The 13,114-nt window shown below is 39.1% G+C and overlaps 1 non-coding gene across 1 annotated transcript; it reads left to right on the top strand.

Annotated features, from left to right (window-relative positions):
- The first annotated feature begins 11,410 nt into the window (after positions 1 to 11,410).
- On the top strand, positions 11,411 to 11,595 carry LOC133759001 (U2 spliceosomal RNA). The gene has a single exon (XR_009865880.1). It is a non-coding gene; the product is annotated as a U2 spliceosomal RNA (small nuclear RNA).
- Positions 11,596 to 13,114: the final 1,519 nt, after the last annotated feature.

Below are 13,114 nucleotides of genomic sequence, written 5' to 3'. Positions count from 1 at the left end.
ATTCAATGGCTCTGATAGGTCTCAGAGTCAAAGGGATCACACAAACAAGACAAGTGTCTGCTAACACTAACTGATAGAATCAAAAAGGGAGAGAAAGATCCAACATGGGAAGTGGGATACACAGCAGACTCATAGAATGACAGACGTCCTAAACAACACTCTGGCCTCAGAATCAGCCCTTAAGGCATTTGGATCTGGCTGAAGAGCCCATGAGAGTATTGTAGGCATGGAAAGCCAAGAAACCATGGAAAAGAAAAAAAGAAGAAGACCTAAATGAATGATCTCTGTGAGTGAGATCCCAGTGGAAAGAACAGGGCCATCAAAGAAGGAGGTACCTTTCTCTGAAGGGAGGAGAGAACTTCCACTTTGACTATGACCCTATCGGAATAAGATCAAAGTCAGCGAACTCTAAAGGCTTCCATAGCCCTGGCAACTCATGACTAGAGCCTAGGGAGATTACTGACGCCATGAACAGGAGTGTCAAATTGTTAAGTCAGCAACAGGAGTCACTGTGTACTTACATCCCATGTGGGATCTGTCCCTAATGTGTTGTCTAATGTGCAGTGATGCTATAACTAGTACTGAAACAGTATTTTTACACTTTGTGTTTCTGCGTGGGTACAAACTGATGAGATCTTTACTAATTACATACTGAATCGATCTTCTGTATATAAAGATAATTGGAAATAAAAAAAACCTGGTGTTAAATTGGAAATGGCATAGAAAATTAATTAATTTTTTTAAAAAAATATATTATGTAAGATCTCTGTCTTTAATGTACTGTACACTCTTATTTAATTCTATAACTAGTACTCCAACAGTATTTTTTTTTCACTTTGTGTTGCTATATGGGGGCAAACTGTTGAAATCGTTACCTAATATATACTAAACTGATCTTCTGTATATAAAGATAATTGAAAATGAATCATGATGTGATTGGAAGGGGAGAGGGAGCGGGAAAGGGGAGGGTTGTGGGTGGGAGGGAAATTTTGGAAGGGGGAAGCCATTGTAACCCATAAACTGTACTTTGGAAATTTATATTCATTAAATAAAAGTTTAATTAAAAAAATACTGTTTCAGTACTAGTTATAGCATTACTTCACATTGGACAACATATTAAGGACAGATCCCAAATGAGACGTAAGTACACTGTGACTCCTTTTGTTGATCGGCGACAACTAACTGGGCACCAAAGGGGAAACCTGTTGAAGTGAAATGGGCACTATCAGAAACAGTGACTTGATCAGCTCTTGTACTGATTGTTGATGTACAATGTAAATCTTTATCCATTTTAGTATTTTTTTTTTGTTCTAGTACTAGTGGTTGAACTCTGTAATTAACACACAATTATTCTTAGGTGTTTAAATTTTAACTGAAAAGTGATCCCTGATAAATATAAGAGTGGGAAAAAGAGAGGGAGGAGATGTACAATTTGTGACATGCTCAATCAGACTTCCCCAAATGGTGGAGTTAGAAACGTGCCAGGGGATTCCAATATAATCCCATCAAGGTGGCATGTACCAATGCCATCTCACTAGTCCAAGTGATCAACTTTAGTTCACAATTCATCACACTGATAGGTCTAAGAGTCAAAGGGATCACATAAACAAGACTAGTGTCTGCTAACACTAACTGATAGAATCAAAAAGGGAGAGAAAGATCCAACATGGGAAGTGGGAGACACAGCAGACTCATAGAATGGCAGATGTCCTAAATAACACTCTGGCCTCAGAATCAGCCCTTAAGGCCTTTGGATCTGGCTCAAGAGCCCACGAGAGTATTTTAGGCATGGAAAGCCAAGACACTCTTGGAAAAAAAAAAAAAAAAAGATGAAGACCTAAATGAAAGATCTGCAAGTGAGAACCCAGTGGAAAGAACGGGGCCATCAAAGAAGGAGGTACCTTTCTCTGAAGGGAGGCGAGAACCTCGACTTTGACTATGACCCTGTCAGAATAAGATCGAAGTTGGCGAACCCTAATGGCTTCCATAGCCTCAGCAACTCATGACTAGAGCCTAGGGAGATTACCGACACCATAAACAAGAGTGTTAAATTGTTAAATCAACATCAAGAGTCACTGTATACTTACGTCCCATGTGGGATCTGTCCTTAATGGGTTGTTCAGTGTGACGTAATGATATAGCTAGTACTGAAACAGTATTTTTACACTTTGTGGTTATGTGTGGGTGCAAACTGATGAAATCTTGGAACAGCTAACTTGGGCCTATTCTGCTGACTGCACAACAAGAAGCCCCACTGGCAAAGAAGAGGCCACATTTTATGGAACAACTCAGAGGAGTTGACTTAGGAACAATCACCATTTCTTCATAGCCCGTAAGAAGGTTAAATGTCCTGTTGTGCCCATGATGCAGATTAGACAGTGGGCACCCCTCCTGAAATCACTATTCCTGAAATTCTTCTAGCTACAACTACCGTTACTTCCACATGCTCACACACTTAGTATGATACCAGTTTTTCGAGAGGCCATTGTTTTGTTAACTTTCTTTTTCTTTAATTTTTTAATTTTAATTTTAATTAGCTTTTAGCAGAGTCAGTGTGATTTGTGGATACAATTCTAAGAACATAATAATATTTCCTTCCTCCCTCTCTTCCGCCCTCCCTCCCCATCTTCTTCCTCCCACTCTCCTTCCTTCTCCCTTTCTTTCTTTTATTTTAGTTTTTGAGATAATATATTTTAAATTTACATGACAGTAAATGGGCTTAATACTTCACCAAATAAGTTTAACAGGTAAAAAGCAAAAAGTTTATTGGGAATACAGACAATGGCTAAAAACAATAATTGAATGGAAAAATGACCATTTCACCCATATACAGTAAGTTTTAAAATAATCACAGATCATTAAAACTATCATAGTATATACCATTCTTAACCATTGGTTTGACAAAGCCATAAAACAAAGCTTTAAAAAATATATTTTCAACAATACTGAAACACACAGACATTTCTTTCTTTCTTTTTTCCTTTTTTTTTTTTTTTAATTTTAGCTCCCACATACAACAGAGAACATGCAGTATTTGTCTTTCTTGGACCAGCTTATTTCATTCAACATGTATTCTTAACGTTCTTTTTTTTAGTTTTTTTTTTATTAAACCTTTATTTAATGAATATAAATTTCCAAAGTACAGCTTATGGATTACAATGGCTTCCCCCTCCCCTAACTTCCCTCCCACCCACAACCCTCCCCTTTCCCGCTCCCTCTCCCCTTCCATTCACATCAAGATTCATTTTCAATTCTCTTTATATACAGAAGATCAGTTTAGTATATATTAAGTAAAGATTTCAACAGTTTGCCCCCATATAGCAACACAAAGTGAAAAAATACTGTTGGAGTACTAGTTATAGCATTAAATAAGAGTGTACAGCACATTAAAGACAGAGATCCTACATGATATTTTTTAAAAATTAATTAATTTTCTATGCCATTTCCAATTTAACACCAGGTTTTTTTTATTTCCAATTATCTTTATATACAGAAGATCGATTCTGTATATAATTAGTAAAGATTTCATCAGTTTGCACCCACACATAAACACAAAGTGTAAAAATACTGTTTCAGTACTAGTTATAGCATCACTTCACATTAGACATTACTTACATTAGACTTCACATTACTTACATTAGACTTCACATTAAGGACAGATCCCACATGAGATGTAAGTACACAGTGACTCCTGTTGCTGACTTAAGTTTTTCTTTAAACTATTATTTAATGAATATAAATTTCCAAGTACAGCTTATGGATTACAATGGCTCCCCTCCCATAACTTCCCTCCCACCCACAACCCTCCCCTTTCCCGCTCCCTCTCCCCTTCCATTCACATCAAGATTCATTTTCAATTCTCTTTATATGCAGAAGATCAGTTTAGTATATATTAAGTAAAGATTTCAACAGTTTGCCCTCACATAGCAACAGAAAGTGAAAAATACTGTTGGAGTACTAGTTATAGCATTAAATCACAATGTACAGCACATTATGCTGAGTGAAATAAGGCAGTCCCAAAGGGACAAATATCATATGTTCTCCCTGATCGGCGACAACTAACTGAGCACCAAAGGGGAAACCTGTGGAAGTGAAATGGGCACTATCAGAAACAGTGACTTGATCAGCTCTTGTACTGATTGTTGATGTACAATGCAATACTTTATCCATTATAGTATTTTTTTGTTCTAGTACTAGTGGTTGAACTCTGTAATTAACACACAATTATTCTTAGGTGTTTAAATTTTAACTGAAAAATGATGCCTGTTAAATATAAGAATGGGAAAAAGAGAGGGAGGAGATGTACAATTTGGGACATGCTCAATCGGACTTGCCCCAAATGGTGGAGTTAGAAATGTGCCAGGGGATTCCAATACAATCCCATCAAGGTGGCATGTACCAATGCCATCTCACTAGTCCAAGTGATCAACTTCAGTTCACAATTGATCACACTGATAGGTCTAAGAGTCAAAGGGATCACATAAACAAGACTAGTGTCTGCTAATACTAACTGATAGAATCAAAAAGGGAGAGAACGATGTTTTCTTAACTTTCAATATTACATGTTCTACCTCCAATTCTTGAGTTTCCCATGTCGCATTATTTCCACTGATTGTCTTAATCTTTCATAATTTTTTGAGTCCTTCTCTTCTGGGACAAACAGTACTATTTTAATCTGCAGGCTCCAACATTCCTTTATTTTGAGAAAGTTTCTTACTTTTTACACCCTTTAAACTTTCTGCTTGGTTTGTATTTTGTGTTTTAGACTTCAGATGCATTAATTGGAAGATAATATCCCTTAGTTACTTTTATAAATCTTTGTGCATACATGGTCTCTCTTTTATTATTTTTGACTCTTTTTCTTTATTACATCATTACTCTTCTCCATAGCCATCTATTCTATTCTATTTCATTTATACATACTTCTAATAAATTATCCTGTTTACTTATTTAAATATGTGTACCTAAATAAATAGTGCTCTACTGTGTGCAATTTGTAGCCTACAAAAATTATACTGTGAAATAAATCTATAGATCCTGCTTCTTCCTGTTTTATACTATGGTATGTTTTGAGAGCTATCCAGTGCTATGTGTCAACCCTAGTCTGTTATTTCTGGTTGCTGCACAATATTCTACAATAAGTCTAGTGCCCTATTCCCCAATTCCTCTACTTCTACCCACCCAGTCTATTTTCAATGCTTGATAAAACAATGATTTAATGATCATTTCTGTACACATTTCTTCCTTGCCTTGTACAGAATTCCCCTGTAATGTGTCAGCAGGAATTGGTTCATGAGTCCCAGAAATATGCACATTTTTGATATAACTAGGATGTTGTCCTGTTTGGGCAACCAGTTGAAGCTGCCACTGATGGTGTTTGAAGATTGCTTCCTACTCACACTTCACCAGTACTTAACAATGAATCTGTTTTCTGATTTTTGCTGTGCACCTTGGTGCAAAGTTGTGTCCTGTTGGTGTTATACTTTACATTACTCATTTTCCAGGGAAGCCAAACAGCTCTTCACATGCTTATTAATCTTTCAAATTTCCCTTTTTGCAAAATGTTTGTTTATACCCCTGTCCATTTTCTATTGAGCTTACTATATTTTTATTTCTGAATTCTATTGATCTAGATTTCAATTTCTTATTAACATTGAACATTGCAAATAGCTTTATCTAACCCAACATTCACTTATTAATTTATAGAGTAGAAATATTACTGCTTTTTATATGAATCTACCTTTTCACTTAAAGTTTTGACATTAGTTTCTTTTTTTTTTTTTTTTGACAGGCAGGGTGGACAGTGAGAGAGAGACAGAGAGAAAGGTCTTCCTTTTGCCGTTGGTTCACCCTCCAATGGCCGCCGCGGTAGCGCGCTGCGGCTGGCGCACCACGCTGATCCGATGGCAGGAGCCAGGTACTTATCCTGGTCTGCCATGGGGTGCAGGGCCCAAGCACTTGGGCCATCCTCCACTGCACTCCCTGGCCACTGCAGAGAGCTGGCCTGGAAGAGGGGCAACCGGGACAGGATCGGTGCCCCAACCGGGACTAGAACCTGGTGTGCCGGCGCCGCAAGGCAGAGGATTAGCCTAGTGAGCCGCGGCGCCGGCCTGACATTAGTTTCTTTTAAAAGAAAAATTTCCTGCTTGAAACCCACAAAGATATTCTCTTATATTTCCTTCTATTTGGCTTGCAATCTCATCTTTCATATTTATGTTTTTTTAATGATTTATTTATTTATTTGAAAGATAGAGTTACAGTGAGAGAGGGAAAGATAAGAGAAAGGAGAGAGATCTTCCATCCACTGGTTCACTCCCCAAATGGCCACAATGACGAGGGCTGAGCCAGGCTGAAGCCAGTCACCAGGAACTCCATTTGGGTCTCCTACATGGGTGCAGGGGCCCAAGCACCTGGACTATCATCCACTGCTTTCCCAGGTGCATTAGCAGGGAGCTGGATGGGAAGTAGAACAGCCTGGTCTCAAACTGGAGCTAATATGAGATGCTGGCACTGAAGATGGTGACTTAACCCATTGTGCCACAGAGCTGGCACCCTCATTCAGGATTTTAATTGATTTGGAGCTCACCCCCATACCCAAAGTTAAATGGTATTTAATAGCCAATTTTCCAAAGATCATCAACATTGAGACATACCTCCTGCCAATTTCTGTTGCTTCTGCTATCACATATCAAGTTTCCCAAATAATGAGTTTTCTCTCTGCTCTGCTGGATTCTTGGCTGGTCTCACATAGAACCACACTTTTCATGATAGCTTTGCAAAATGATCTGCATTCCATCTCTTTGCTCCACTTTTTCAAAAGTGTCTAACCTTGTGGAACTTTGCTATTTTTTCTTTTTATTTGAAAGAGTCACTGGGGGGGGGGGGGGGAGATAAGAGAGAGAGAAGAGAAAGAGAAAGAGATCTTCTATCCATCAGGTCACTCCCCAAATGGCTACAATGGCCAGGACCTCCATCTGGGTCTCCCATGTGGGCCACAGGACACAAGCACTGGGGCCATCTTCCAGTGCTTTCCCAGGAGCATTAGCAGGGAACTGGATCAGAAAAGGAACAGCTGGGACTTGAACCAGAGCTCATTCATATGAGATGCTGGCATCACAGGTGGCTACTTAACCCACTGCACCACAATGCCAGCCCCGAACCTTGTTCCTTCATATAAATTCCAGAATCAGTTTACCAAGAGTCCAGAAACATCTGTTTGGATTTTAATTGAAACTGAATGAAATGTATAGATTAAATAGTAATGTTTTTATCATTATTAAGTATTTTATTCGTGAGTTTACCATATACAATCATACATTTAGTGTGCATATAAAACTGACACCTTTTTTTCTAAATAATTTTAATACATTTTTTACCCACATATATAGTTCATTGTTTGCTAGGTAATTTTCTAGAGCTATTATTTCATTGTTACCTTAATTGGTGCTGACTTCTTTCCACTATTTGTCCAGATGATTAGCAGTGGTGTGTAATGATCACATCCTGCTTCCTTTCTCTTGGCCTGGGTATCACGAGGGTGTGTGTTGGGGTGGAGACTCAATGCCTACAAATGCCTGTGGGTCCACATGTGAACAGCAGCCTCAAGGCTGATGGAGCCCTGGTGCTTGTTCCTTATAGATATACACTGGAGTTTCTGCCTATACCAGGCATCTTCTACTCCATGTCCAGCAGATAACTATGGGCCCAGACTGCGGGCCACCTCCCACCAAAACTGCACCACCAACAATTGGAAAATGTGGCCTGAGAAGAAATTCTAGAAATACGCTTCCACTCCTGTGTTCTTCCTTCATTCAACTTGAACTTTCCTGTATTGGGCAACTATGTTTATGTATAATATGAAAATGCTCTTATAAAATGAAAAAAATACAGGGCTCTTCTTTCTCTTTTCTTTTTCTGGCTTTTAGCAATTTCAGAGCCATTAATATCTTTATTCTGCTGTTTCTGACCAGAATGTCTCTTAGCATCTTCAAGTCCATGTTTCTCCCTGTCCACTGCCTTCTCTGGAGTTTAATCCGTTGATGGCAGATGGACACTCAGCATCCACTCCTGCTCCTGCCAGGCTGCTGCCCACCCTACAACCAGAGTGGTCTTTCCTAAAAAGTCAAAGTTATGGGCCAGTATTATGGCATCGCAGGTTGAGTTGTTGCTTGCAATGCCAGCATCCCATATCAGAGTGCAGCCCTTGTATTGGAACTATAGTTCCAATCCACCTCCCTGATAATGCTCCTGGGAAAGCAGCAGAAGATGATCCAAGTGCTTGGGCCCCTGCTACCATGTCAGAGACCCAGATGGAATTCCAGGTTCCTGGCTTCAGCCAGTCCTCAGCAGTTGCAGTCATTTAGGGACTAAAACAAGAGACAGAGATCCCCTTTATGTCTCTCTCTCTCTCTCTCTCCATATATATATACATATATATATATGTATATATATATACACATACATATAAATATATATATATTTAAATAAATATATGTACATATGTACAAGGAGAAACGCAAGACTGCTCCCATCATATCCCCTCCTGGAGTGGCTTGGAGGATAAAATGACAACTTCTCCAGGGCAGTCATGCCTTCCATAGGGGTCTTTGTCTCCTGCCTTCCTGCTGTGCTCTGCTCCCCAGCCCCCACCTTCTCTGCACTTCCCACCACAGCGGACTTTTCTCACTTCCTCAAACCCACCAACCGCCCCCTCACCAGCTTCCTTCTGGCTAAGACATCACCCCCAATCCTTTTCCCTTGTTACATTCCTCAGATTTCGGCATTAACAGCTGCTCCCCCAGAGTCTCCGGGGACCCTGTCTTCCCTAGCCCATGTGCTTCCACAGGGCTGCGTGTTCTCGAGATGGCACTGTGCTCCCTGTTTGCACGTCTGCTCACGTGAACAGCTGGCTGAGCTGTGTCCTTCTCTGACTTGGCAACCTCTACATGCCCCAGGTCTGGAGCGGGACTGCAGCATTGTCAGTCATTAGCAGAATGAGCTGCACAGCACACCAAGCCCTCAAGACCCATAGATAAATAAATTAAGATTATTTTCTTCATGGAGCTCACATTCTAGTGATATAAATGAGAGATTATGTAACAAATAATATGGCAAATTGTGAGAAAAATCCATGAAGGGCTTTCTATTTATAGCAATGCACCTGACATATATTAATGTAATAAAGAATAACGTTTAAAAAATAGTTCTAATGGGAAAGCTAACTGAATAAGCTTCATAAATTTTTAGAATAATGACCTCCTGAGGCTGGCCAGCCCACAGCTGCCTGCTGTAGTTGGTATTCTCAGTCTTCCTCAGCTCTCTCCTTCTCAGACCTATTTGCATCACGCCTTGAGCAGAGCAATTTGGTGGAACTAGTTTGTTGTCTCTGAACATCATTTTAACGTGTAAGAAAGGTCTTCAAAAAGTTCATGGAAAATGTATGCAATTAAAAACGTATGCATGACCTTCTGAAAATTTTTTTGCACTAAAATAGACTTTTTTTTATTTGATTTTTCCTTGCACTTTTTGAAGTGCCCTCAAAGATTGTTTCCAAACTAGACTTAATGGCAAGCTTCTGAAAACTCAAATTCCATCCTGGAAGTTTATTTTAGGAGGATTTTTAAAAAGGCCAGCCACACTTGAAAAGGGTCCCAGTGAAATGCCTGGAAAGGAACTAGCAAGAAATCCCATAAAATTGTGTGCTACCACCACCGTCCACAGTATACCCTAGTGGCAGCCTCTGGAGTGGACATTGTGGTATAACAAGTTAAGCCACTGTCTGTACACCTGCATCCCATATCAGAGGGCCAGTTCCAGTCCCAGCTCCTCTGCATCATGTTAATGAATCCAGGGAGTCAACAGATGATGGTTCAAATGTTGGGACCCCCGCCACCCATGTGGAAGACTTAGGTGGAGTTTTGGGCTTCTAGCTTTAGCCTGGCCAGCCAGGGCTATTGTGGGTATTTGGGAAGTGAACTGATAGATGGAAGATCTCTCTCTCTCTCTCTCTCTCTCTCTCTCTCCCTCTCTCCCTCTCTCTCCCTCTCTCCCTCTCTCTCCCTCTCTCCCTCTCTCCCTCTCTCCCTCTCTCCCTCTCCCTCTCTCCTCTTCCCTCTCTCTTCTTTTCTTGCTCTCTCCCTCTCAATCTCTGCCTGTCCCAATCTCTCTCTCTCTCGCCCTCTCTCTCTCTTCCCTGCCTCCATTGCTCTGCTTTCTTTTTTTAACTTTTATTTAATAAATATAAATTTCCAAAGTACAATTTTTGGATTTTAGCGGCTTTCCCCGCATAACCTCCCTCCCATCTCCCATTCCCTCTCTCATCCCATTCTTCATCAAGATTCATTTTCAATTATCTTTATATACAGAAGATCAACTTAATATATACTAAATAAAGATTTGAACAGGTTGCACCCACACAAATACACAAAGTTTGAGTATTGGTTATACCATTAATTCACATAGTACAACACATTAAGGACAGAGATCCTACATGGGGAGCAGGTGCACAGTGACTCCCGTTGTTGATTTAACAATTGACACTCTTATTTATAACGTCAGTAATCACGCGAGGCTCTTGTCAATGAGTTGCCAAGGCTATGGAAGCCTCTTGAGTTTGCCAACTCCAATCTTTTTTAGACAAGGCCATAGTCAAAGTGGAAGTTCTCTCCTCCCTTCAGCATTTCACTGCTTTTAAAGTAGATGAAAAAATAAAATAAATAAACATTTAAAAACTAAATAGTGGCCTCTGCCTCTTGTCAATTTGTTGGGATCCTTCTTAAGCACAACTTCATTGTTTGACCCTAAATATGGGCTTATGCCTAGGAAAAGAGGAACCCATACATCTGGTTTCAATAACTACTATTTAAGAATACAGCTCTAGGTCACAGCCTTTTTCAACTTCCCATTTAAAGAAACTATGGAAAAAATAAAACAAGAAAGATGAAAATTGACACTATCTCCAGAGTATGAAGACTATTCACTAAAAAGACTTTTCACCCCTCACCCCTCCAAGAACTTGCTATTCCTCTAAAAGCAATGCTGAAGACAATGAATTCAACACACACACACACACTACAACATAAACAGAGGCTCCTAGAAATAGAGCTTTCAAAGGGCATATGATATCTCCTCTCCCCAAACCCACAGTACTGGAAGCTACCTGGATTTATTACAAAGAAAAGAAATTTCTACACAACTATGTAGGAGAAAATAATTACAAAGAAATAGCTGCTTAGTTTTTAAAGGAAAGAATTATAACTCCAAAATAACATCATTAGTTGTGCCCTCAAGTATGACACTAATTTATTTTAATGATTTTCAGTTTCATCCATTTTGCTACATATGTCAGGATTTTATTCTTTTTGTGATTGACTAATATTCCATTGTACTTATGTGCTATATTTTCTTTACCGTCGCCTCTCAGCCTTTTGGCTAAGATCAAGTATAGTATACGTTCTTATCAGTTTAATATTTTCTTTATCCATTCAGCCTTCAATGGACACCTACATTGATTCCATATCTTGGTTATTATGAATAGTGATGCAATGAATATGCAAGTTCAGGTATCTCTTCCATATGTAAATTTCATTACCCTCAGATAAAAACTCAGAAGTGGGATAACTGTGTCATCTGGTAGATCTATTTCTAGTTTTCTGAGGAACCTCCATACAGTTCTCTATAATGACTGTACTAATTTGCATTCCCACCAGCAGTGTATAAATGTTCCCTTTTCTCTATATTATCACAATATTTGATTTTTTTTTTGTAATAGCCATTTTAAGTTAAAGACATTGACATAGGCAATGAGGCAATGATTTTTTTTTAAAGAAAATCGCAAAATCACAGTCCACAAAAGCAAAAAATAGAAAAATTGGGTTATATAAAACCGAAAAGCTTCTGTACATCAAAGAAAAGGATAAACAGAGTGAAGAGACAATCAACAGAATGGAAGAAAATTTTTGTGAACTAACATATTCAGAATATGTAAACAGCTCAAAAAATCAATAAAAACAAAAAACAAAATTTTAAAATGTTAAAAATAAGCAAAGGAATAAATGGACAATCTCAAAAGAACAAAAGAAAGTGGACAAAAATACATGAATAAAATTCTCAATGTCACTAACCAATAGGAAAACACAAATCAAAACCACAATGAGGTACCATCTCACTCTAGTTAGAATAGCTATTTTCAAAAGACCCAATATGTTCTTAAGACAAAAATTGGACATATATGCCAAGCAATTAAGTTACATATCAAAGAATTGAAATTTCATGTTAAAAAATGGTTATTAAATACAATAATCAACAGAACAAGATCTTGGTTATCCTTTGAGGCTGGCCAGCCCATAGCTGCCCTCTGTGGTTGGTGTTCTCAGTATTTCTCAGCTCTCTCCCTCTCCCTCTCCCTCTCCCTCTCCCTCTCCCTCTCCCTCCCCCTCCCCCTCCCCTCCCCCTCCCTCCCTCTCCCTCTCCCTCTCTCTCATAATCAAATAAATACATTTTTGAAAGAAAATACATGTGATGGGGCAAACGCTGTGGTGTATCTGGTAAAGTCGCCACCTGCAGTGCCAGAATCCCATATGGGTACCGGTTCTAGTCCTGGCTGTTCCACTTCTGATCCAGCTCTCTGCTATGGCCTGGGAAACCAATGGAAGATGGCCCAAGTCCTTGGGCCCCTGCACCCGTGTGGAGACCCAGAAGAAGCTCCTGGCTCCTGGCTTCGGATCGGCTCAGCTCTGACTGTTGCAGTCAATTGGGGAGTGAACCAGTGGATGGAAGACCTCTCTCTCTCTCTCTCTCTGCTTCTCCTTCTCTCTGTGTAACTCTGACTTTCAAATAAATAAATAAATCTTAAAAAAAAAGAAAATACATGTGACTATTTAAAGCAAATATTATGACATCATTTGGTGAGATTCAAAATACACATAAATGTAATACATAAAACAACTAGAGCATAGATTGTAGCAGAAAGGGTGGTTATATTGAACATGATTACAAGGTTTCTAAATTTCATGAAGTTTAGAACTACAATTTTAAATAGATTGTGAAAAGTTAAGAAGACATGAGTCTTCCCAAAAAATGCATGAGAAATACATAATAAGAAGATATTATGCCT

This window comes from Lepus europaeus, chromosome 4 (assembly GCF_033115175.1).
Source record: "Lepus europaeus isolate LE1 chromosome 4, mLepTim1.pri, whole genome shotgun sequence".
NCBI lineage: Eukaryota > Metazoa > Chordata > Mammalia > Lagomorpha > Leporidae > Lepus > Lepus europaeus.
Note: the sequence above shows the minus strand (reverse complement) of the source record. Positions and strands in the feature narration are given on the sequence as shown.